A 26,299-nucleotide genomic window follows, 5' to 3' on the forward strand; every position below is an offset into this window, starting at 1 on the left:
AAAGACAAGTGGAAGCAGACAAAAAAAAGCAAGCATGCTACTAACTTTAGCCGAGTCATTTAGACAGCTGTTAGCACATGATTCTCCTTATGCTGCTGAGAATATAGCCCAGAAGAAGCGGATAGTATAGCTTTTATTTTGGAAAGAGCCATTTCTCTGTAATAAACTCTCTTTTCCAAAGATGAGTGAATCCTCAATCAGATACAGGGCTTGCAATATCGCTAGCCCGACGTCCCGGAGCTAGCGATTTTTCCAGTCGGGCTACCAAAATCTATCTCTTCCCTGCCCGTCGGGCTATTGTAGGAAAAATATATGTCAATGCTTTTGCATTCTTTCAGAAATGTAGCTGGGTAATTATGTCATTGGCATCGGTGAGCCACTGTCAATATGTGACATATTGAAATCGCGTTTGAATTTGCGCTTGTTTTTTTGCTTTCACTTTGCAATCGTGCGAACTGTGTATAGAGAGCAGCAGCACTGATCTGTGAGTGATGATAATTTGTGCACCAATTCCTCTGACATCGTCTTATTAATCGTTAGCTTACTACGCAAACATGACAAGTGAAATCTCCCGCAGCTTAAACATGTGAGAGGTTGATCGCGCAGAGAATCGCTGAGCTTATGTGAGTGAGTGTGTAAAAGCAGCAGGATATATATTTCAGTTCTGCTGAGCCAAATAAGACAGGTCAGGGTGAAGAAGTGACAGCCAAAGAAAAGCTTACCACAAAACGGAGAAGTTATGACAAATCAGACTATAAGGCAAAAAGAAAGTGCAGCTTTATGGTTTCATGGACAAAAGAATTTCTGTGTCTGCAATATGACGAGCTAAATAACCAGGGCTGCACATAAGTGGTCCGCAGGTGCGCATTCGCTGTCAAAATAAAAAACACGCACAAGGGTTAGGGTTAAATTTAAAAACTGTACTTTTGAGTTAAAATATATATTTATAATTTTAATAAATGACAAATTAAAAAGGCATGAACATTTTTTTTGTATCGAAAAAATATCGAACCGTGACACCAAAGTATCGAACCGAACCGTGAATTTTGTGTATCGTTGCACCCCTAGTGTTTAGCAGACTGAAACCGATGGATCCGGTCCTCAACCCTGTCATCAGTAGCGGTTTTAGATACAGGCGACATGGGCGGTTGCCCAGGCGGCATTGTGGTGGAGGGCGGCATCACGGGCATCAGCAAAAAAAAAAAATAATGCTCGTATTGGGAATGGCATAGGCACTGATCGGTTTTCTTTCGCCTATTTGCTGGGAGTAAGGGCGCCCTCCGTTTGCGAGGTGCGCCTGCTGCTTGCGGCACAAGGAGGAAAGGGCGGAGCGGCGAGGATTCTCTGGCTGGCTGGAGCAGCATCTAATAACCAACTCGCAAAATAAAAACAAAACAACAAACACGAAAACACCAGACATTATGATACAGACTTATAATTTGCACCGATGTTTTTTGAAATTCTATACGCGAAAAGTGAGCGCGAGAGCCCTCGGTGCGCCTGCTCGCTGCTGAAGTCAAAGTAAACTTTAATGTCATTTCCGCTACATACAGTCCAGTATATAGAGACACGAGACGACGAGGCTCCAGTTACAGCAGTGCAAGTAAACAAACATAAATATAAGAAGAGTAAGAAAATAAATATACACTTTAGGACCCGTGGTAAAGGGATCAATAACAATTTAAAATTTATAATTTACGTTTTGATGATTTAATGTCTCACACACAACCCGTCGAAAGGGGAGGGGGGCCGGCTGCTTCCAAATAGAGCACATTTATAATGATGTAAATCTAAGCCCATTATGGATTCATGATTTGAATCCTGGGTTGTGTGAAATCCCAGAAATAAACCTTAGACAAAGTGAATCTGTGAACTAAGGTGTAGGTCTGTTAGGTTATGTTGTGGTGATCGTCGAGTTGGTGGATTTGTGTTCATTCTGGAGTGCAAAATTAAAACCAATGTAAGATGGACAAGAAAAGTTCAAAGCCATCAGGTGCTCAGTTTAGAAAAAAGAGAAAAGAAGAGGAGGAGAAACGAGCAAAAGATACAGGTAAGCAGATGTGTGATTGGATGATGGCAGCTCATCCTGAAACAATCAGTGATGCCATTGTAAGTTCATAGGAGACGTTAAACTCATAGTGAGACTCCTGCTTATCAGGGATGTAAATCCTTAGGTGACGGCCAAGCAGAAAAGCACTCTCCGCCTGTGAGCGAAAACCCCACCCTTTCCTATTGGTCGAAAAATGTACCATGTCAACCAATCAAGAAAATGATATGGCAACATGGCATTTAGTTGTTTAGGAAAAGGGAAGTTTTAGGAGTGACAGCGTGTTTTGAGATGTGAGGGATTTGCGACATTTAGCACAAATCTTGTGTAGTTAGTGTGTAGTGTAGTCAATTGCCCAACATTGGTCATTATTTACTGTGGTTTGCAGACAGAGTTACAGGACTCTCTCCCAGACCACAGACTCATACTCATGATACAAGTCAGAGTTACATAAAGAAAAATTAAATTAAAAAGAAAGTTGTGTTTTCAAAATTGAAGTTCAAGTTATTTTTACTTCCAATAGTGTTAACATCCTACACAGGTCATGAACAAGATTGTTTTTAAGTTTCATTGTAAGTGGGCTAAAGCATTTAATTAAAAGTAGTCTAACATAAATGTAAATGCTGTAATTTGATTATTTTAATAAACATGTAACTTGGATGGATTCGATGCTGGCGTGACCACAGTGCACACGTCTGCTGTCGCTCACAGTGGTCCAAGTGTCCACTCAGGGAGTTTGTGTGTTCGCTCAGTGTGAGGGGAAAACTCTTAGGAGGCAAGAAACACAGACTCAAAGATGTTTACATGTACATGGGCGATGCCCCGGCACTATCTGTCCTGTGTGCACAACAGATGTGACACAGAGAGAATCGCGCGGGCTCTCAGTACATCCTTTATTTATACTCAAACAAGCTTTCACAGCAATAGGTGTGGCATGTACAGAACTCAATAACAACTCCTTAAAAGGAGAGACCGTTAGCTTATGTGTTGAAACAGGAGGTAGCTTTTTGGCTGTCACAGCACATTTTTTCTGCACACCATGTCTCACTCCCTTTTCCTGCTCTTCTTCCTTTAAATGGAGCTACAAATAAACATAACACAAAACTCAAAATCTTTCAACACTTAGACACATGAAAAATTAGAGGGAACATTGTTTGTGATCATTTCCAGTGTTTAGTGATCTCTGTGCCTCCCTTATATTTGGTCTCTGTGTTTCTCAGTTGCTCCGTCTCCCCTGTCAGTTGTATCCCCTAGTCAACACTGTGTCTCAGGGTTACGTTTCCTGTTTTACTTTGAAGGTCTGTGTCTTACATGAATGTACTGAGTTTCACTTCCCTTGGGTCTCATCATGTCTGATTTCTCCCAGCTGTGCTCCCCTTCTGTGTCTCATTCTCCTCGTTATTCCCCAGTGTATTCAAGCCCTGTGTTTCTCGGTGTTGACGTTACGTCCTTTCTCATGTTGTGTGTCTGTTCCTACATCTCCCAGTGTATGTTTTGTTAGATTTTGCCCAGTTTAGGTTTTGTATGGTTTTCTCTGTTCAGCAATAGAGCTGCTTTGTGACTTTCAGTCCCGCCTCAGTTGAGTCTGTGTTTGGGTCCTTTTCCTGCCTGCACACAGCCATAACATGACAAACCGTGTGTTAAGGTTGCCTTATGAAAACTACGGTGGCCCTGAGAGGCCAAACGGACTGCAACTTCAGAAAACACTTGCAAAAAGAAAAATGCTGCAAAAAGAAAAGCGCTGCAAAAGCACACAAAGCACAACGGAAATGGGAAAAAAGACAACGGAAAGCTTCATTTCTAAGGCTACATTAAACATTATCTTTGTTAGAATTACCTTTGAATGTATATTCCAGATATCTGTAGTATTATTAGAATCATGAGATTACAACACATTTACCTCTCCTCCACTTCTTTGAAGCGTGTCCCAGTCCTAGCGCACTGGTTAGCATGTTTTGGTTCGTGCAGCTGGTCCGTCGGGATATTGTCTCCCCAGGAACATTTCCGTTGTCTTTTTTCCCCATTTCCGTTGTGCTTTGTGTGCTTTTGCAGCGCTTTTCTTTTTGCAGCGTTTTTCTTTTTGCAAGTGTTTTCTGAAGTTGCAGTCCGTTTGGCCTCTCAGGGCCACCATAGAAAACAGTTTGACGTGACAAATAAAAGGTTTGAGCTATGATTTCACTTCCTGTATTTCAGAGTGTCGACCCAAACTTTCAGAGTCAGAATATTTGATTAATCTCTGTTGCTGCAAGACAGTAAAAACAATCACTGAATTAACTGGATTGGATAAATTATTATAGTACAAAGTTGCAAACATCACAAACAGCTATAATATAACAATTAACTAAATTATTTTTTATTTTATTTGTTTATTTATTTTTTGCCTGTCCTGTTCAGTTCTTTAGCAATCAGAATTTTTGTCTGAAGGCCAGGAAAGATGCCCAACGGATGTATTTTTTCAAGTGGAGAAAATATGCCAATGCCACATTGTTCCACTTGATTGATCTATATTATCATTGTTTATTTATTTTTTAACTTTCTTTTATTTCATTTTCAAATCAAAATTGTATTTTAAGTTATTACAAGTTGGACAGACAACAATACAGAAAGGGAGAAATAAAACAGAGGGGAAGGAGGGACAGTAAAATAAGATTTCTTTGGCTCTCGGAGGAGGTGGACCCATCTTTCACCCTCTCCCTTCCTTATCTTCCCTGCTGCTGCTTCTATGTCTTTGTCTAGTCTCATCTAACTCTAGCCTTCAAAGAGTCTCTCAGTCATGTTCTCTAAAACCTAAAGAATTATGGATTTGATCGACTGGTCCCGTAACAAAATTGACACCTTCCTGGGTTTGAGAGAGCCCAATTGTCCCGCAGACAATGTTTGCTACCTGGATGGTCGGTTGCATTGTGTGTCTGGCTACACTCTCGATGGAGGACATTGAACGACATCTACCAATTTGGAACCACGATAAGAGTGTTCTGGCTGATTGGAGCTGTCTCGGACCTGGCCTATCGAAGAACAAGAAGCGGCTACAGCTGTTCAAAATCCCATAAGGCTGGCCGACACGATAGACGATGGGCAGGGCTGCGAGTAAGACTGTGTTATTGAACAAAATAAGGATAAGGTCTTGGAGAAGCTCATGGCTGTGCAATATATCTATATTGCACAGCCATGAGCCATAGATAACATCTTTGAGAAGAAGACCCGGAGCACGTAAAGCTCCGGGTCCTGACAACATTCCTGGTCGTGTACTGAGAGACTGTGCAGTGGAACTCACTGATGTCTTCACAGACATCTTCAACATATCACTCATCCAGGCTGTCGTCCCCACATGTTTTAAAGCCACCACAATCATTCCGGTTCCAAAAAAGTCATCTCCCTCCTGCTTTAATGACTACCGTCCTGTTGCACTTACTCCCATCCTGATGAAGTGCTTCGAACGACTAGTCATGCAACACATCAAGACTGTCCTGCCCCCCTCCCTGGATCCCTTCCAGTTTGCGTATCGGCCCAACCGCTCAACCGATGATGCCATCTCCACTGCACTCCACTCAGCACTCACACACCTGGACAAAAAAGACTCATATGTTCGAATGCTGTTCATAGATTTCAGTTCAGCATTCAACACCATAATCCCCCAACAGCTCACTCAAAAACTGGTCCAGCTGGGGCTCAACACCTCACTGTGCAACTGGCTGTTGGATTTCCTCACCGGAAGACCTCAAGCAGTACGGGTTGGCAGTAATACATCCAGCACCATCATTTTAAACACGGGGGCCCCGCAGGGATGTGTGCTGAGCCCCCTCCTCTTCACTCTGCTGACCCATGACTGCACTCCATCATACAGCTCCAACCTCTTCATCAAGTTTGCGGACGACACAACGGTGGTGGGTCTCATTAGCAACAGGGATGAGACCGACTACAGAAGTGAGGTGAGACGCCTGGCCACGTGGTGTGCTGACAACAATCTCTCTCTGAATGTGGAGAAGACAAAGGAGATTGTTGTGGACTTCAGGAGAATGCACACCCAACATGCTCCTCTGACCATTGACGGAGCGTCTGTGGAGAGAGTGAGCAGCACCAAGTTCTTGGGTGTGCACATCACAGAGGATCTCTCCTGGACGTACAACACCACAGCACTGGCCAAGAAATCACAGCAGCGTCTCTTCTTTCTCCGCAAACTAAGAAGAGCAGGAGCACCAGCCCCCATCATGTACACTTTCTACAGAGGCACCATCGAGAGCATCCTGTCGAGCTGCATCACTGTGTGGTTTGGAGCCTGCAATGCGTCCTGTCATAGAACCCTCCAACGCATAGTGAGAGCTGCAGAGAGGATCATTGGTGTCTCTCTCCCCTCCCTCCAGGACATTTACAGCACCCGTCTCACTAAAAAAGCCCTTTGCATAGCGGCTGATCCCACGCACCCAATGCAAAGCTTCTTCAAGCTGCTGCCGTCGGGGAGGAGACTGCGGAGTCTCCAGGCCAGGACCAGCAGGCTGAAGGACAGCTTCATCCATCAGGCTGTCAGGAAGCTTAACTCCCTCCCGATTCTGCCCCCTCTCCCCTCTCTCCTCCACGGTCTCACTGAACTCTGTCACACACACACAAACACACACACTCTCTGACTCACTCACTGGCCTGCACCAGTTACCAGTCACTTTGTGGAGCATTGGACTGCCATTACCTCATAAGACTTTGTTGTTACACTTTCTCTTACCGTACACTACTAAATCTCCATTTGCACTATTTGCCTATTTGCACTACTCTGCCTGGTTTACACTCAATGTCACTTACCCATTATATTGTATATTGTATAGCTTTCTTGTTATATGTAAAATTGTATTTATTTAAATTTTTACTTTTTAATTATTTTACTTGCATTTTTAATCACTTTTATATTTAAATATATTTAAATGTTCATTTGCTATTTATCTAGGGATTGAGAGTAACGCAATTTCTATTCTCTGTATGTCCTGTACATGTGGCAGAATCGACAAATAAAGTTGACTTTGACTTTTGACTTTGAAGAATAGGAATTAAGAGAATTGAGAGAATTGGTGACCAGTGATAAAATTTAGATCAACTGTAAAAATTGGATGCAGTTGTTCGCACTCAACCCAAACATTCACCATCTTCACTCATGCGGCTATCTAAGGTCGGCTAAGGTCGAAGCTGACTGGAACAACAAAAATTCTCCATGATAACAGGATTGTTGACAGAACTCTTTGTCCCTCCTTCAAGGCCACCTGGGTCCACTGGAGACTGTTGACCTTCGCTCAACCGGGTGTGGTGACACTTTCTGTGAGCTGAACATGGGATACACACAGACACATGCACGAAACATGTACACTGATACTGATACGTACTATCACCCTCCCTCCCCTGAATCCAACGCCTCCTCCCATGCTTACCTCCCATCTGATGTGGACGCGGATTGCAGCAGTCCCAGATCCAGCTGTACACACTGGAATATTCTCCCATGTTGCTTAATTTTGTTTTATTGTTTTATGGTCTAATGATGTCTGTGCTCGGAAACTCTGTTTTCTAGTTTCCATGCACCCGTGCTTGCTGCCCTCTCGTCTCCACACTCCTGCAGGAAGAACACAGCCGTAAATACTTCACACTATGGCAAACTCACACTAACTGACATCTAACTGGGAAACTGACAGGAAGTCTCACGCAACGATCCAGCATCAGAGAGAACTCAACCACACTCCTAAGTAGCTCTCCTGATGAAGCTTGACCAGCTGCACACACCTACACCCACAAACAAGAAAAACAAAGAAAAAACAAGGGACAGTGTCGTGGAAAATTTAACAATAACCTGCGACACACCCAGTGAGCTTGATTTGAAGTGGGTTTAATAAACACATTGCAATGTGGAGAGAGCATCCCAGTGAAACACCATCTCTGAATTGTGGCCACCGCCCTTACATCTTATATACAGGCACACAGACAAAGAACATTCCACAAACTCTTACATGTTGGCCCCTCTCACAGGGGGGCTATACCTCCTCCCTCACAGAGAGAATTATGACCTTGTTTTCTGCTTGGCCGTCACCTAAAGATTTACATCCCTGAAAGGCAGAAGGAGTCCCACTATCTGTTTAACGTCGCCCATTACAATGGCCTCACTGTGTTAACTTTCCACATGCATGTAAACTAGTGACAGGAGTGCTCTTACTATAGTAAAGTGAGAAAGTGATATTACTATAACTAATGTAATATGATTAAATATGTGATTAATATATGAGAAAAGAAATCTGCCACCACAACAGCAACACCAAATATACACATGTCCATAAACTATTCAAGAACCCCGGGTACCCAGACGCAGGTAAAGTGTATTTATTAAGCGCTTTTCATAGACAGGCGGTCACAAAGCGCTGCACAGGATTCTTATCATTCTTATTTTCTGGTTTGTTTGTTTCTTCCCCTTCTCATCCAGTCTGTCTCTGTGTGCTGTGATTAGTGTCCTTATGTTTGTTTACCTCCTACCTCCTCAGTCATGTCTTTGTATCTGTCTTGTGTCCAAATCTTTTTAAAGTGATGCTACATCAATGTGCTCACAGACATTTACCTTACACTATGTTCGAGTTACAGTGCATCATCTGTGAAATATAACGGAGATTACAACCTTCAGCCTTCAGTGAGCTTATGGTGAGCCTACAACGTTATTCGTTAACAACAAAGCAAACGAAGCATGGCTTGACAAGTCTAGAAGATAGTTCAAGTTAAATGATTAATTCTAATCTATGTCTCAAAACCATGCAAACCAATGAGTAGTGGAAGAGGTGTAGCTAATGAAGTGGCCAGTGTGAGGGATCTCCCTCCTCCTCACTGAGTTTCTTTTGCTGCTCTCCTTCGTGTCTTTATAAACTGGTGGTGTTGCCACAGTATTCCTACACGCATTACTGCTTTTATTTACCGATGTGCAATATCTGCACATGCTGCTCCTCTTTCTCACTGTCTGCAGCCCAAATGTGTTTTCTCAGGGCATCTGAGTCACGTGATCGCACAGTAACGAATCAAAGAAAATAAGGAAGAAGGGGGCGGAGCAAAGTGCGTGTGCAGGACAGGAGTCGAGCAGAGAGAGCTGCTTTTTCATGAAGCGGGAGTAAAGTAGTGAACTTAGAGGAGAGAAACAAACTAAAGCATCGATCATAAACCACTACCAACGTCCTGATCGATATCTGCATCGATCTGCCCACCCTTGTCTCCTGGATCGTAGCTGAGATCAGCGTGAACCACGTGGGTCTCTGCTCCCTGATCTGTTTCCTGTGTTTGGAAAGAGTTGCAGCTTCATCGCGGAGTTTCTCTCGGTTTGTGGGCTCATCTAAAGGTAAGCACCGAGCTAACTTTACTGTGAGTTCAGTTCATGTTGAGTTTAGCTCCTGAATGAGGTCTTCTGCTGCTCTCCTCGGTGTCTGTTCACAGTTTATTGTGAACACGTTGAGAGAAGAGTGAGAGAGTGTTTGGAGAAAAACACCAACTAATCATTAGCTCAGCATGCTGGGAGAAGTTGGAGCAGAAAAGTCTTTTCATTGTCCCTGCAGCTGTTTTTCTGCCTGCACCAAACCTCTACAGCCTCGTTTCTATTTGAAGTGATAACAGGAAGGTGTGTGTGTTAGCACACGCAGCTGAAACTGCAGCTGCTAGAACACACTTGTTCATTATCTGCTCAGTCAATAACATTCATCCATTTCACAGACACATTACAGACATGTGTCCTTTATCAGGCTTTTTTTGTCTATAATTTGTCAAATGCATCTTTCCAGGATGATTTTAAGTCATTTTGAGTCAACGTTCAAGTTGCAGTCAGTAAATTCTTATTGATGGAGAGAATTCTTTTTTTTATAATTTTTTTAAAAATCCGAGTGCATGTTAAGAATATTCTTAAAAGTATCTTGATGAATACTTGTTGTAATGTCGTGACTATCGATCAATGGTCATGAGTGCCATAGTTTCACAGTTACTATTCCTAAAAGTAAAGATAAGATAAGATAAGATAACCTTTATTAGTCCCACACGTGGGAAATTTGTTTTGTCACAGCAGGAAGTGGACAGTGCAAAAGTTATGAGGCAAAAATTACAAAAATACAATAAGAATAAATACAGTACACAACTGTACAGAATAGAATAAAATAAAATAAATATACAATAAGATAAAAATAGAATACAAATACAAATACTATATACAACTTTATATATAAAGAGGGCGTCCGCCAAATCCAAACTGTAAATATGATGGCTTTAAATTCAATCCTGGGACACGTCCCTCTCACGTTCTTGTCTCACTGTGATGTTACTGTTTTGTGTCCCAGCTGATCAGCAGGAGGAGAAGAGTTTGACAGAGCACCAGGTGAACATTTTCAGCCGTTTGGACTCAGCTCAGCTGCTACAGTGGAAATAAATGTCATCAACACAAAAGGTGAAGAACATATCACTTTTATCAGAATCAGAAAACTTTATTTATCCTCAAGGGGCAATTAACAAACAACCGAGCAGCATACGTTGAAGATAAAGACAATAATAACAGGCAATAGGAGTGAAATAATAAATACACAGAATATACAGTATATACAGTTTTAAAATTACAGTTTTAAAAATTAAAGTGACTGAAAGATGAATAAATAACAGTAAGTGACAGCTTTTATTGAAACTGTGTGCACTTCATCAGCTGATGCTTGTTTGTCAAGATTGGAGAAGTTTCAAGAAGAGGCTTATTGACATTTTGTATGGTGATACCCAGGCTGAAACGAAATACAGTTTCTCTCGTTTTTTTCCTTTTTTGCCTGTCCCATTTGTTTCTTTTGCCATCAGAATTATTGTCTGGAGACAAAGAAAGATGCCCAACGGATTTACTTTACCAAATGGACCATCCCGGCCTTGCTGTATTAGTCTATTTGATTTACCTTTGCTTTTATTGTTTATTTTATTTTCACTTGCTACACACGGGACAGATATGACTGGGAGAAAGAAAGAGGGAAAGAAAAACAGTGGGGAAGAGGAACTGTGATAAAGGGCAAAAAACAAAAACCAACAAATCTATATATATATCTATCAATCAATCACCTGAAATACAGTTTCTCACCAGAATCTACAGTGCAATAATCAATAAAATTAAAAAGGAAAATGGCTTAAAAAAAGAAGAGTAAAAAGGCAGTAATAAATTAAAAGGGTAAATAACAAAACATCTAAATAAAAAAAAAGAAAACAAAAACTCAAGTCTAAATAGTCACGCTCATACAGGTAGCAACAGTCCTTTCACAGAGTATTGTGTGCATCTGGGGAGTATATTGTATGCTATATGTGTGTGTAGACAGGAGGCATCACAGTAAAGCCGTGCTAATAGTTGAACGGATGGGGAGGTGAGGTTTTCTGGGCCTCCTGGGGGAGTGGAGATGCGTTTGTGCTTTTTTGATAACTGATGTGGTATTAATAAAGAAGGACAGGTCTTCTGTTTTGTCTTTATTGTTTATGAGATTATGGGATCTACGCCACACTTCAAGCTGCTCCACATCCATTCTATAAGTGGACTAATTGTTTTCAGTAATGAGACCAACCACAGTTGTCTTTGAACTTCACAATATGATTAGCACTGAGTCTGGCTTACAGTAATGTGTGAGCAGACTGAACAGCAACGGGCTCAGGACACCCCAGAGGAAAGCCTGTGCTCACCAAGATGGTCTTTGATGTGTGACTGCCTCTTGTCACTTTGTCAGGAAGCTGAAAACCCAATTGCAGGTTGCAGGGTCCACACCTAATAGCATCAGCTTTTCCACCAACTGCTGCAGAATGATCGTGTTAAAAGCTGAGCTGAAGTCGATGAAAAGGACTCTGGCAGAGGGGTGTTCTTCCTCTCCAGGTGTGACAGCATAACACGGAGTGTGGTAGAGAGAGGTCATCTTCTGTAGATCGGTTGGTCCTGTATGCAAACAGAGATTGACAGACCACATGACTTTCGCGCATTGCATGTTGGGTACGAGTGGCAACAAAATCTAAACACTGCATCAAGCGCTAGTATTTCCAGCACCGGTAATCATTAATTCTGCGGTTTTAATCCCTACTTGCATTTTATTTGCCTCCAAAACAGTCATGTACAAAAAAACGGAGAACACGGCAGGTCCGTACAAAGACAGACTTGAAAAAAAGGAAATCTTTCATCACGCACATGTTTATTATTATATGGTCCTAAGTGTGAGTGCATACACTCACAAAATGTTTAGTAATTTCAGATCCCTGCAACAAGCCCAGGTCCAGTTTACTTTGTTGATTTGGACTATTCCATTTAACAGATGTGTTTTTTTTTTTCTTTTATCTCCTGTACAGGCCAACACAATCTATTTGTCGTTTCAGGTTGTAGTATTACACAACTTTCAGATCAAATAGAAATAAAATGAGTGTTTCGTAATTCGTTCAATTCTCTTTATTTATAACTGGCATTATTGTTTCATTCTATTATAGAATCTTACAAGAAAGAGGCAAAATTGTATTCAATTGTGCTTTATTAGCTGCTTCGGCAAAGAAGCAAATCAACAATGCAAAAAACTCCCAAAAAACATTGCAAAACAACATAGTGGAAAACAGTTATTCATCACTTGATTGCTTCAATACAACACTTGGGCACATATATGCAGAACTTTTACTGGCTGTTTTGATATCGCTCTCTCTCTTAACCGATGAAATCTCGCTATGGTAACAGCTTTAAACTCGGTCTGACCCAGGTTGATAGAGGGCGCCAGTCTGGATCGCATTCCAGCATTTTGTAGGCTGGTTTTCCTACAAAACACAACAAACATTAGCCCGCAAAGCCACAGTGAACAAAGCAGCATAGCGCAACAAATTCAATTCAAATCAATATAAGACTTATTTGTAACCTACATCAACAATTATGTTATGATAAATTACGTAATAACTACAACAGAAGACTTACCTTTGTGGAAATGCTTGGAGTGTTCTGGGACGTTACATTTGGTCTTCGAATGGCTGCAATCCAGACCATCCATCGGCTCTTTGTTACTTTGGAAACATGGCTTGAACAATTTCTCTTCCACGACATAATCCAATAAAAAGCGATCTCTTTACCCGTCGGCTTCCCGTGGCCGTCATGCGACCGGCTATTGCAGTTAATAATACCACAGCTTCATGCCATTTTTTTTTTTCTTTTTATCGCTGTGTGACTGTTTTCATGTGAAAGCCTGCGTGCGCTAGTACCGCTTGCCACGCGTTCCCAGAATCCTTTGCGGTTTTACCCCGGAATGACGAATGACGTCACATTTTAAAACTCTACTGAAGGGGATCCAGGTCTATTAGGAAACATTCCATGATGTGCTTCAAAACCAGCCGCTCGAAGCATTTACTCACAATTGGTGGCCACAGGCCGAAACTCTATCGTTCCGCCTTATCTTCGGGGGAATGGGCTTGTAGTCCGTAATGTGTTGGAAGCCCTGCCACAGCCATCGTGGGTCCTTGCCACACCTAACGTGGCTGTCCATTTTTTTTGGGCATTCAGCCTCTTTGCTTCTTTAATCCCTTTTGACAGGTTCTTCCTCGCTAGACTGTAAGCTGTAGTATTCCCAGATTTAAAGGCTTTGTTACGAGCTCTCAGCAAAGGGCGAACCTCCCCGGTTAACCATGGTTTTTGGTTGACTTGCTACTTCATGGTTTTGACCACTGTCACATAATCTATACGATTATTAATGTAGTCAGTGACAGACAAGAGTATTCCTGGAGGTCACTAATGTTGTTGAATGTTGTTGGTTGGTCGCAAAACAGTCTGTCAGTGCAGAATTGGCTCCTGGTGAGCAAATTCTAACTTCTCTGACCACTGGCTGGTCCTGCTTAGAGCAGGGCAACATGACCAAAAATATTTGTCACGATATAATTTGAAAATTTGCAATAATGATATAACTGACGATATAATTGACTTTAGACAAAATACTTTACAACTCCACAACTTTGTTAGTGCAAAAAAACAAACAAATCTACGTATTTTCACTTAAACAAGCATGCAACCCTCTTCTCCCACTCTTCACACACTAATAGCAACACCGCAGGAGAAATGCCAGCACAGGCATCCAGTATTTGTAGTTTCTCGTATCTCGCACATCTCGTATCTTCACACCATAGACAATTGCCTTCAGATGAACCCAAAAATAAAAGTCTAATGGGGTCAGATCGGGAGACCTTTGGGGCCATTCAACTGGCCCACGACGACCAATCCACAAACTGTTCATCTAGGAATGCTCGCACCTGGCACCCATAATGTGGTGGTGCATCATCTTCCTGGAAGAACTCAGGGAACGTGCCAGTTTCAGTGCATTGTCACAACCCGGCTCATAGGAAGTGACAAACAAATGGGAGACCACACACAGGTTTCTAAAGGCTTTAAGACATATTTAATGAAAATAAGGTAAAGCAACTTAAACACAATTTAAAGGACATAACAGCCATAACTGAAACTTCCAAATGAACAAGATGGGTGCCAGACAGAGAGAGCCAAAGCCAGCCAGTGCCCTGCTGGTTCAGTCAAGGTGTCTTTATATACACTGGAACTGGCCTCTCAGTTGTGCTGCATCAATAATTGGGTCAGCTCCACCTACCTGCAAGAAACAGGTAAGAGAAAAAGCAAAACACAAGGCCAGCCCACTGGCCGTCACACTTCCCCCTCATAGAACAGGGTCTCACCCTGAATTGGCAAACACATTTACATTATGAATTTGCAACTAGAAGAACATGCATATATTAAATCCATAACATATGTATACACACACATGCAACCTCACTTTTAACACCTTTTGTATGCTCAAAAGTCATCTTCAGCTCAACTCCAACCTCAGCAACCTTGGAGCAATTTAAGAGGAAGGAAAACGATACTGGAGAGGACATACTTCAAAGCATATGAGGAGTGAAGCTGCTGGTTACAAAGGGGCACGGGACAAAGCATCTGCCAAGACATTATCTTTGCCCTTAATGTGCTGGATATCCAAATTGTAAGGCTGCAAAAAGAGAGCCCACCGCATGAGCCTCTGATTTGGGTTCTGCAATGAGTTCAAGAAAGTGAGAGGGTTATGGTCAGAAAATACCTCAATTGGCCGAGCAGAATCTAAATATACCCTAAAATGCTGCAAGGCCAAGACTAATGCCAAAGCTTCCTTTTCAATAACCGAATAATTCAGCTGATGGGAGTTGAACTTCTTGGAATAGAAACTAACTGGATGTTCAGTACCTTGCTTGTCAGCTTGGACTAGAACAGCACCTGCACCAATGTGGCTTGCGTCCACATACAGCTTGAAGGGCTGATCCAGACGAGGTGCTAAAAGCACAGGTTCAGAGCACAGTAAAGCTTTTACATCCCAAAAAGCTTGCTGACATGCTGCAGACCAAATAAACTTTACTTTGGCCTTCAACAAATCAGTCAGAGGAGCAACCACTGTTGGGAAGTTTCGACAAAAACGGCGATAATAACCGACCAGACCCAAAAATCTCATGAGTTCTTTTTTGGTAACTGGAACAGGGAACTCTTTGATGGCCAACACCTTTGGATCAACTGGCCTCACATAACCTTGGCCCACAACCTTACCAAGATAGGTCATAGTTGCTTTTGCAAATTCACATTTTGCCAGGTTGATAGTCAGATTTCCCCAAACTAGTCGTTCAAACAGAGTGCGAATACGATCCAGATGATCCTCCAGGTGCTACTATATACCACCACGTCATCTATGTAAACAGCACAGCCTTTCAGCCCATTAACAACCATATTCATGAGTCGCTGAAATGTAGCTGGAGCACTGCGTAAACCAAAACCCATGACTGTATATGAATAAAGACCAGATGGCGTGATGAAAGCAGATATTTCCTGAGCTCTGGGAGTCAGTGGCACCTGCTAATATCCCTTCAACAGATCAAACTTGCTCACATATTCTGCTGCACCAACTTGGTCAATACAGTCGTCAATATGAGGCAAGGGATAGGAATCGGGTTTGGTCACTGCATTTACTTTACGAAAGTCTGCGCAACAACGTGGTGATTTATCAGCTTTTTCAACCAACAAACATGGGGAAGCCCAGCTTGATGATGATTGAAATGTTGTTGCACTGCAATGTTGTTTTCCAACATGTCGATGCGGAAGGAGAAAAGAGAGAGCCTGACAGACTGACGGATAAAGGACGAACATGATATGGTTTCAACAAATTAACCTGGCAAAGTTGATTTATTTTCCGGCGATCTGGTGTAGCAATCTGATAATTCTGTTCAGACAGTTTCTGTACCACGGTGTAAGGCCCAGCAAACCGTGCCTGGAATGGTGACCCTGCAATTGGAAGAAAAGCCAAAACCTGGTCACCCGCACTAAATTGCTGCTCTTCAGAACGCCGGTCATGAAAATATTTCATCTTGACCTGAACCTTTTCAAGGTTCTGTTTCGCCAACTGACCTGCCACATACAGTCCGTGCCGAAAACCATTAACCTAATCTATCAAGTTCACTGGTGGTTCACCTGACAACCACTTATCGCACAGCATTGTCAATGGTCCCCGAACTTTGTGGCCAAAGACCAAGTCATTTGGGCTAAACCCAGTACTCTGGCCGTCACAGCATAAAGAGGGAAACACATCATCATGTAGCAATTTCAAATATCCAGTGGCGTTGAGGTTTCCATTGATGAAGAATGGACCCACTATCGTTGTACCCCATATACCACACCAAACCATCACTTTTGTTGTTCCAACAGTCTTGGAGGGATCCATCCAATGTGGGTTAGAGTCAGACCAATAGCGGTGGTTTTGTTTGTTAACTTCACCATTCACATAAAAGTTTGCCTCATCACTGAACAAAATCTGCAGTGTGTGAATGCAGTAACCAATGACCTGGTTACTGCATTCACCAGATATCAACACAATTTCGATCCGCTCCTCATGTGTTAAACTCTTCGACATGTCAATGGCTGTGAACAAAGAGAAACTTGTAAATAAGTCATGAAAGAATAAAGTTACATTGAAACCAAGCACACCATTGTTTTTCTTGAGACATTACCAATAAGTTTGATGTGTCACATGACCCTCTTCCTATTGAAAAAACTAAAGTTGTATCCAAGATAGCCGACTTCTAAATGGCCACCATGGTCACCACCCATCTTGAGGAGTTTGCCCCCTCACATATACTAATGTGCCAATAACAGGACTTTAGAGACAAAACCTGCAGCTCAGATTCTAGCACAAAAAGACATAAACACAGAGCGGACCCGACGCATCAGAATCGCTGAGCTCCGACAGCGTGTCCGTCTACGGGCCGTCGGGTGAGAAAGCCGAGAAAGACAAAGCTGATTCTGATGCGTCGGGTCCGCTCTGTGTTTACGTCTTTGTGTGGAATCCGTGTACCTGCTCTCATTTGCTGTTTGGTGGTTGTTGAAATAGTTTTGTGAGCTTTAATCTGAGAATCTGGCGTTTCTGGCAAAACACAGTTCTATTTAAAAGTCAATTCAGGATTTAATGAATCGATATCGCTTTATTCAAGCTACTCATCTCCCTCTTCCAACTGCACTTTCAACTGGACCAAGGCCAATCAGAGAGGTCCCGCCCCTGACTATCTCTGATTGGTTTAGTCCACAATAGGGGCATAATGTGTGTCTGTTGTTGACCACACGGAGAGTTGCAGAAATTTTTTTTTTTTTTTTTATTATCCAAACAGTTGGTCGCACTGGTGCAACCAAATATTTTTTTTAGTCGCACCACTGAAAGCTTTGGTCGCATTTGCGACCAAATCGGTCACACTCTAGAGCCCTGGGGGGTCATATGATTGTTGGGCTTTCTATGTATCTACTGTACAACATAAAGCGCCTTGAGGTGACTTTTGTTGTGATTTGGCGCTATATAAATAAAATTGAATTGTTTGTTTACCACCACTGTGGTTAGCCGCCACCATTTTACCCGTCTGTATCTGGAAGTCCCACAAGATCTTAGCTCGGTCATTCTCCTCCACCCTACGGGGCGTCTCCCATTTTGACCTTGGGACTTCCAGGTTATACTCGGCACAGATTTAAATAGAACTATACAAGATGGCGCGGCCACGTCCAGACGCCTTCCTGACCACTCCGCTCCGACTATCTACTTTTCTTGTTTTTTACCTATTTTTTGCTCTGGTTTTCATCCCAAAATCCTCTAGTCTTATAGTTTACGACAGCGGATCACTTATAAACATCGATGCCAAGGTTGCACATCTAATCTTGGACACTTTTAAACCCGACCCTTCCTGTCCGCCAGAGATTCTACGCGGCGCGGAGAACAACAAAGGACGGGCCGCTCATCCGAGGCTGTTGAAAACACGCAGTTCTTTGAATCTTTGGGCTGAAGGAAGGACAATACTCGGTGTATCAATGCTCAATCAACAATCATTTATTTCCATACAATTCAACAATAAGAGCATTACAACGTCCGGACGGGAGAGATGCTACCAGAGGGTCAGGCACATGTCTCAAAATGGTGACGGGTTGCTCAGCTTTTTATAGTCTCTAGTGGCCCCCAGCTAGTCGTAAAAGCCAAAACATCACATTTTTTCTCTGTTACAGCGCCTAAGTTATGACCTCGGCAGTTGTTTCTCTGCTTTCTGTAAGGTGGGGGTGTGGAATGTGGTCTATCTATCTCCCCTGTCTTTAGACACAGAGTCTCCTGCTTACAACCTTCTCTTCATGATTCAACAATTAAGCATGTCAAGAAAACAGTGTAACACATTCCCAGCAGATCAAGGATGCACATTTATCTAATGAACTAATATGTGAATATGTTCTGTTAACTCAAAAGTATAATGAGAACTAAACTACATACAGCTCACACCCTCTATATTAAAGGGTATAATGTGATCTACAGCAGTATTCTAATTCAACTACTTTGATTACATATATAAGGTAACATATAATAACAGAATAATTTAATAATTCCCCCTTTTGATCTCTGAAAGAGATCACTTACAACATGCACTCCAGGGTCGCAAGGTCCAGGTTTTCTTGATCCTGAGGCCCTCTGTCCCCCTTTAACGGGTGGACCATATGTGGGATGACCTCTGTGTTCACGCAGTTCAGATGCAAGCAAAGTTAGATTTACAACCATAACAGCAGTTACAGATGACTCTCCCATCACTCCCCAATTCTCCCACAGCTTTATTTTGGTGCTCCAGTTTTCCACTCCCATTTTAATGCCCCCTTATACCTTTCAAATGTACTTAGACTAGAACCTCTGTCTAAGGAGCTTTTAACCTTTATTTTTATTGCTGCAGCTACCAGTGTCTTCCAGTTGGGTGATTCTCAGCTTCTTTCTTCGACCTCCGGGGTTAGACCACCCTTTAGTCATTGCACAGTTCTGGGGATTATTCTGCCCCGATTTCAAACAAGGATCTGTGTGTTTTGGGTTCACCGGCGTGTCCCCCTTTTTGCCAAGAGCCTCTCGAACCTCGTTGGTCTGGTGTTCCTGGTTTTCGCCAACCCCTTCATGGTTATTGCTGTGTCTGTGGGATCCATCTTCTCCAGGAGCCCAAACGTCATGACACTTGACCCCAGTTGCTGTCTCGGCTGTCCCTACATCTGTCTCTGCTGTGAAGGGTCCTCACATCTCCGTGTCCCCGTCTGGTGTCTGTTCCTTTCTCTGCAAGAGACAGAAAACCAAAACACCTCTCTCCCTAGCCTTGATAATCTAATATTGTTATCCATTGTTGTTCTAATGATTCAAATTTGGTTTACAATATTATGTTCAGGACTTATTCTAATCATAATCTATGTGTGTGCAAAAGAAATCAAAAATTAGTGAACCCTTTCTAAGTCTAACACATTATAAGCTTAAGTTTTACCATAGCTAATTTATTAAACACAGAAATAACGTCATAAGATGTTCATAAAACCATTGTTTGATGTTCGGACTCAACTCCCCCTTTTTGACACACTCCCATGTGTCAATTCATTGGAGCTAGACAATTAAAAGAGAAGGTTAGTGACATCATATCTCAGAAAGTATCAGAAATTCTTCTCTCGAGTACCGTTGCTCCAGCCTTGTCATCCCTGAGGATCTTCGATCCCGAAAATGTCCCTTCTCCTCATGTAATAAAGTCTGTCATCCTTCCATGCCCTGGTAACTGGTCCATCCAGAGCTGTAACATTTTGAAATGTACATACAACAAGCCAAACCACACCTTGGTCACACCAACCCTTTTCTGCCCCGAAGATGTCCAATGCCATCCTAGTATGGACTGTCAAAAGTGGCTTTAACGCTGACTATCCTGACAATCCATTTTATAACGTTTCCTGGTCAGATTTGCCAATCTCTGCACCAGGGTTGTAATAGTTTTGCAATTTTCATCAGTTTTTATTTTTATTTAGCTTCGACTTCAGATTTTCAATTTTATATCAGTTTTAATTAGTTTTTACCAATTCTTTGCTAGTTTAGTGTAGTTTTTATTTTCTGAAAATCCTTAGTTTCAATTTAGTTTTATTTGTGTTTTGCAAAAATTAAGTGTAACAAAATCTCAGTTCCATCATATCAGTCATGCTCTTCTGGTTATCCTTGGGTGTTGAGACTAATAACTATTAACTCTTGCTGCACCGTGTGGTCCTAATTTTGGTTCAAGTGAATTGATAACCTTTTGAAGGCGATTGTTTCACACCTTTATTTAGATGCCCCAGTCCTGTTGTCTCGGGATCCATCACGCTGCCTTATCTGGGGTTAGCTGTTTTCTGGGGATGCGGGTTGAGTGGGTGAGCTCTTCAAGGAGGGGGAGTGTGCTCCCCCTGATGAGGTCTTCTAGGTAAGCTAGGTTAACCTTCTTGTGTGGGCTTTTCAAGTGCACTTTAAGGTTAGTGGGACTTTTAGTTTTATAAATGTCCCTCATGACCCCCTGATGACCCAGTATTTCATTTTTGCACACTGTAGTACACATTTTAGTTTTTGCTTGTAGCTCGCATACTCTACTTGCCACTCCTCTAAGTCCTGATGTTTCTTAGAGAGGGCAACAGTACCTTTAAAATTATATCACACGTGTGGGGGTGTGGCCTTGCCAATTGTTTTGCCCACCTTTTCAAAATGGCTGGCGTGCCCACAAGCACATTTCATGGAAAAAGAAAGGTAAGCTTGATATTTATATTTAAAATGTTTTGTTAAACTCAGATTTTTATTTTATTCTTTTTGCAAGTACCCCTCCTCGGTGGCGAGAAACTGTTGGTGTGGTCAAGTGGGTGCTCTAGAAACAAACGCTCAGGACAGAACAGTTATCAGTCATGTACTTCCTACAAATTTTGCATATGTTTTATTCCATATTGATCCTCTGAGTGTAATGGTACATTTTAATTTGAATTTATCCAAACTAAACACAATATTTTCTTTATTTACTTTGCTCTTGTTCTTTTGCAGTACCACATCCTATCAAATGTCCCTGTCGATTATATTCTACATTTAATAACTTACTATTTCAAGTGAGAACCTAAATCATGTGGACCAATGTTTATTATTGCATATCTCTATTCTGAATGTGGCCAGTCATTCATAGGTATTGTTCAATTTTGGCGATTTTCCTCTATAAAATTTAATTGACTTTTTACAGTGGCCTGCTATGGTTAATAATAACATATTCCAGTCATGAGTGATATCAATAGTTATCTCCACTGTAGCATTTGGCATTCCCAATAATATAACATGATACCTTACTCAAAACACAGCTAATATAGCACAGTTTTCTTAATGCAAACATCAGTAACTCAAAATCAGCAACCACAGTGTTAAGTCTGCAGTTCATACTTATGTGAAGCTAGAGTCTCCTCCTCCAGTCTCTCTTATCCTCCTGCTCCTGAAAAAACAAAACAAAACAAAGCGAAGCATCCACCCTTCTCTTGTCGGCTGGGTGAATTGTTTATTGGCATTTACTAATCCTAAAGTGGGTGCAGTCATTGTCTCAGTATCAAGTCAGTCAAAGCTTTTAGTCGTCAGTCCATCACAGTCCATTCACATGCATACCTCCATACACATTCATACCAGATGTTGCTGATAATGGAGTCTCACGCGCAACCTATTCGAGCATCCATCACCAGCAAGATGACGTCATCATTTTAAAGGAAAACAATTCCTTGTTGTTTTTTTTTTTTTGTTTTTTTTTTGGGCCGGATTGACTCGGTGCAATCCTTTTAGATCAGTGTTCCCTATAAGAACAAAGAAGCGCCGGGGGAAACGCGCTGGTATTAGGAACAGACTGAGACAGCAGGCACATCGCGCACCACTGCCCAGTATCCTACTGGCCAATGTACAATCCATGGAGAACAAGCTCGACGACCTAAGAGCAAGGGTCACCTTCCAACGTGACATGAGGGACTGCAACATTCTGTGCTTCACGGAGACATGGCTGACCCCCACCGTGCCGGACCAGGCCGTAACTCCGTCGGATTCATTGTTTGTGCTCCACGCGGACAGAACGGCAGAGTCAAACAAAACCAAAGGTGGGGGAGTGTGTTTCATGGTAAACAGAAAGTGGTGTGATGCCAGGAGCATTTCTACTCTCTCCAGCGGCTGCTCGCCACATCTGGAGTTCCTGACCATTAAGTGCCGCCCTTTCTATCTGCCCCGTGAGTTCACCTCGGTCATCGCCACGGCGGTCTACATCCCACCCCAAGCGGACACAGGTATGGCTTTGTCCGAATTACATGATGTGCTGAGCTCGCTTCAAAACAAGGCAGCTTCAAAACAAGGCAGCCCTCATTGTAGCAGGATACTTTAACAAAGCGAACCTCAGACAAGTCATGCCAAACTTTTACCAGCATGTCTCGTGTCCAACGAGAGGGGATCGAATTTTGGATCACTGCTACACGCCATACAAGCAGGGCTACAAAGCTGTCTCACACCCGGCCTTTGGGAAGTCTGACCACAACGCCATCTTCCTCATCCCCCAGTATAAACAAAGCATACGGAGGGAAGAAGTAACCACGAGGGAGGTAAAACGGTGGACTGCCCATCTATAATCACACAAGGAAACTTATTGATAGGTTTGTCTAGCATAAACCTATTGCTGGAATGCCAAGACAACTCTACTACAATGGCAAGAGCAAGACGCAAGTCACCAGAGCTCTTTGTTTTGCTCGTGCACGAGGGAAAGAACCGTCATGAGCGCTGTTCCTGACGCTTGAACCCCAGTCACTCTCAGTTAGCTTACCTGTAGCTCTGCTCTTTATTGTGGTTAGAATAGTATAGAAAAGAATTCAACTTTATTGTCATTGCACATGTCACAAGTAGGGCTGCCACGATTAGTCGACTAGTCACGATTACATCGTTTTAAATTACATCATTGTCAACAACTAATTTAATAGTCGACGAGTCGTTTGAAGTTTTGTAAGATCCCAAAGAGTGTAATAACTGAGGGGTGACTGTGATGGCAGGGGGATATGTTTGCATGTGGGGCTGTGCACACGTCATCACAGATCCTCTTCCTTAAAGGCGTGAATAAAGGTTTCCTCAGCCAGGACACGTGAGGGCATGATATCCCATAGCACGTGTGTTGCACCGAGTGTATTGACTGAAAAGGAACTACTTCAACCTTTGGTTTAAAACTAGTGTTAGTGGAGGAAGTTTGAAGGTTGAGTTTGTTCCACGACTGCATTTCACTCACTGCCTCTGTTTGTATCTCTGTCACTGCAGGACCAACATGGAGCGAGAAGTCAGCGCTCTAAGGAGGCTGACAAACCTCACAGAAGAAAGAGAGAGAAAAAATACAGCTGTGATGAGTGTGGAAAGTCGTTTTCCCTTTCTCGAAACTTAAAAACTCACCAGCTCATCCACCGTGGAGTTAAAGCGTACAGCTGTGACTCCTGCGGACAGTCTTTTCACCGTCCTGACAGCTTAAAAAGACACCAACTCATACACAGTGGAGTTAAAGCATACAGCTGTGATGAGTGTGGGAAGTCGTTTTCCCTTTTTCGAAACTTAAAAACTCACCAGCTCATCCACCGTGGAGTTAAAGAGTACAGCTGTGACTTCTGCGGACAGTCTTTTCACCGTCTTGACAGCTTAAAAAGACACCAACTCATACACAGTGGAGTTAAAGCATACAGCTGTGATGAGTGTGGGAAGGATTTTACCCGGGCTGGAAGCTTAAAAGCACACCAACTTGTTCACAGTGGAGTTAAAGCATACAGCTGTGAGTTGTGTGGAAAGTCTTTTAACCGGGCTGGAAGCTTAAAAACACACCAACTCATCCACAGTGGAGTTAAAGCATACAGCTGTGAGTTGTGTGGAAAGTCTTTTACCCGTGCTGGAAGCTTAAAATCACACCAACTTGTTCACAGTGGAGTTAAGCCGTATAGTTGTGATGAATGTGGAAAGTCTTTTACCCAGGTTGGAAACTTAAAAAAACACCAACTCATCCACAGTGGAATTAAAGCATACAGCTGTGAGTTGTGTGGAAAGTCTTTTAACCGGGCTGGAAGCTTAAAATCACACCAACTGATCCACAGTGGAATTAAAGCGTACAGCTGTGACTTCTGCGGACAGTCTTTTCACCGTCCTGAAAGCTTAAAAAGACACCAACTCATCCACAGTGGAGTTAAAGCGTACAGCTGTGAGTTGTGTGGAAAGTCTTTTACGCAGAGTGCATACTTAAAAACACACCAACTCATCCACAGTGGAGTTAAAGCATACAGCTGTGAGTTGTGTGGAAAGTCTTTTACGTTTTCTGAAAGCTTAAAAAGACACCAACTCATACACAGTGGAGTTAAAGCATACAGCTGTGAGTTTTGTGGAAAGTCTTTTATGTTTTCTCAAAGCTTAAAAAGACACCAACTCATCCACAGTGGAGTTAAGGCGTACAGCTGTGAGTTGTGTGGAAAGTCTTTCACCCAGGCAGGAAGCTTAAAAAGACACCAACTCATCCACAGTGCAGTTAAAGCGTACAGCTGCGACATTTGTGGAAAAACCTTCCGATGGCCACTCAGCCGTAATATTCACCGACGCATTCACACCAAAAAGGATTTTTGCTTCTGTGATCAGTGTGGCAAAATTTTTGTGACATACAAAAACTTACAGCGGCACATGTTTACCCACACTGGGAAGAGACCTTATAAATGCGAACTGTGTGAGAAGACTTTTAAATCTCCACGTTACCTCAAATCACACCAAAAGATTCACAGCAGAGAGAAACTCTACAAGTGCAGTTACTGTGAGGTATGTATTTTTCTTTTTACAGTTGTAGTTAGGTTGAAGTATTATGTGAATGAAGTTTAATTTCAAAACTAAATGAGACATGAAAACTTCATGTACAGAATATTCAGTCAAATCTGACACAATTCTCCTGAAACTTTCCTGATGTTGGAAAAATGTAAAGTTTTAAAAGCTCCTCCCCTTCCTATCAATCTAACATTTACACTCCAATAGATGCATCGGAGAGCAGCTTGGGGTTTGTATCTTGTGGCATGCAGAGTAGAGCATCCAGGAGTTTAATCACCAATCTTCCCAATAATTAGATTACCTACAAATTAAGAGTTATTGTAAGCCAGTAAGTTGAGTGTTATAATGTAAATAGTAAAATGTAATTGGATGCTGGCACAGATGCTCTTTATTTCAGGCGGTGTTCAAGATAAAAATGTTGAAGGAATTGCCTGACCTTCACTGTCTTTTATGTCTTTGTTTAGAAGCAGAGCGACACAGATGGATCCACTTCTCAGCCCTGTCGTCACTGTGGTGGTGAGAAGACGTTCAATCAGCAAGCGAGCCTAAAACGACATCAACGCAGACACACTGGAGACAAAATGAACTACTGCAAAGAATGTGGGAGAGGCTTCACCACACCAAGTGAATTAAGACAACATGAACTCTGTCACAGTGACGTCAAAAAGCAAGTCTGTGACCAGTGTGGGTCATCCTTCACCACTGCGGATCATCTTGAAGTGCATAAACAATCCCACGCTGTAAATAAACAGTTTCATTGTTACCAATGTGCAAAAACATTCACTTCATTATCTGCTCTGTGCAAACATCAGCAGTATCATGCAGAACCGAAATCATTGGATCACAATGAATCTGAAGAGACAGAAAGATCCTCTTCTGGTTTCAGGATCAGACTTAAAAACCTTGAGATCAGGCTCCACAGAGTTCAGATGGAGTCTCCTGTAAAAAGTGTCAGCTGATGTCACACTTGGATCTGATTTCTCGACTTTCTGGGATTTAGAAAGTTTGAAAGATATTCATAAGATCATTAAGGTTTTTTTTCTTTCCTTTAGGGAATTTTACAATGATATAG

The 26,299-nt window shown here is 42.2% G+C and overlaps 1 protein-coding gene and 1 long non-coding RNA gene across 3 annotated transcripts in view; one reads left to right on the plus strand and one right to left on the minus strand.

Annotated features, from left to right (window-relative positions):
* LOC101471554 (uncharacterized) overlaps positions 1–26,299 on the minus strand; it is a 291,948-nt gene that overhangs the window by 45,984 nt on the left and 219,665 nt on the right. The gene's annotated exons all lie outside the window — the stretch shown is intronic.
* Positions 9,096–25,990, plus strand: LOC143420415 (uncharacterized). The gene is made up of 4 exons (XR_013100248.1): positions 9,096–9,386; positions 10,369–10,475; positions 23,704–25,224; positions 25,692–25,990. It is a non-coding gene; the product is annotated as an uncharacterized LOC143420415 (long non-coding RNA).

The sequence above is a fragment of the Maylandia zebra genome, linkage group LG9, assembly GCF_041146795.1.
Source record: "Maylandia zebra isolate NMK-2024a linkage group LG9, Mzebra_GT3a, whole genome shotgun sequence".
In the NCBI taxonomy this organism is placed as follows: domain Eukaryota; kingdom Metazoa; phylum Chordata; class Actinopteri; order Cichliformes; family Cichlidae; genus Maylandia; species Maylandia zebra.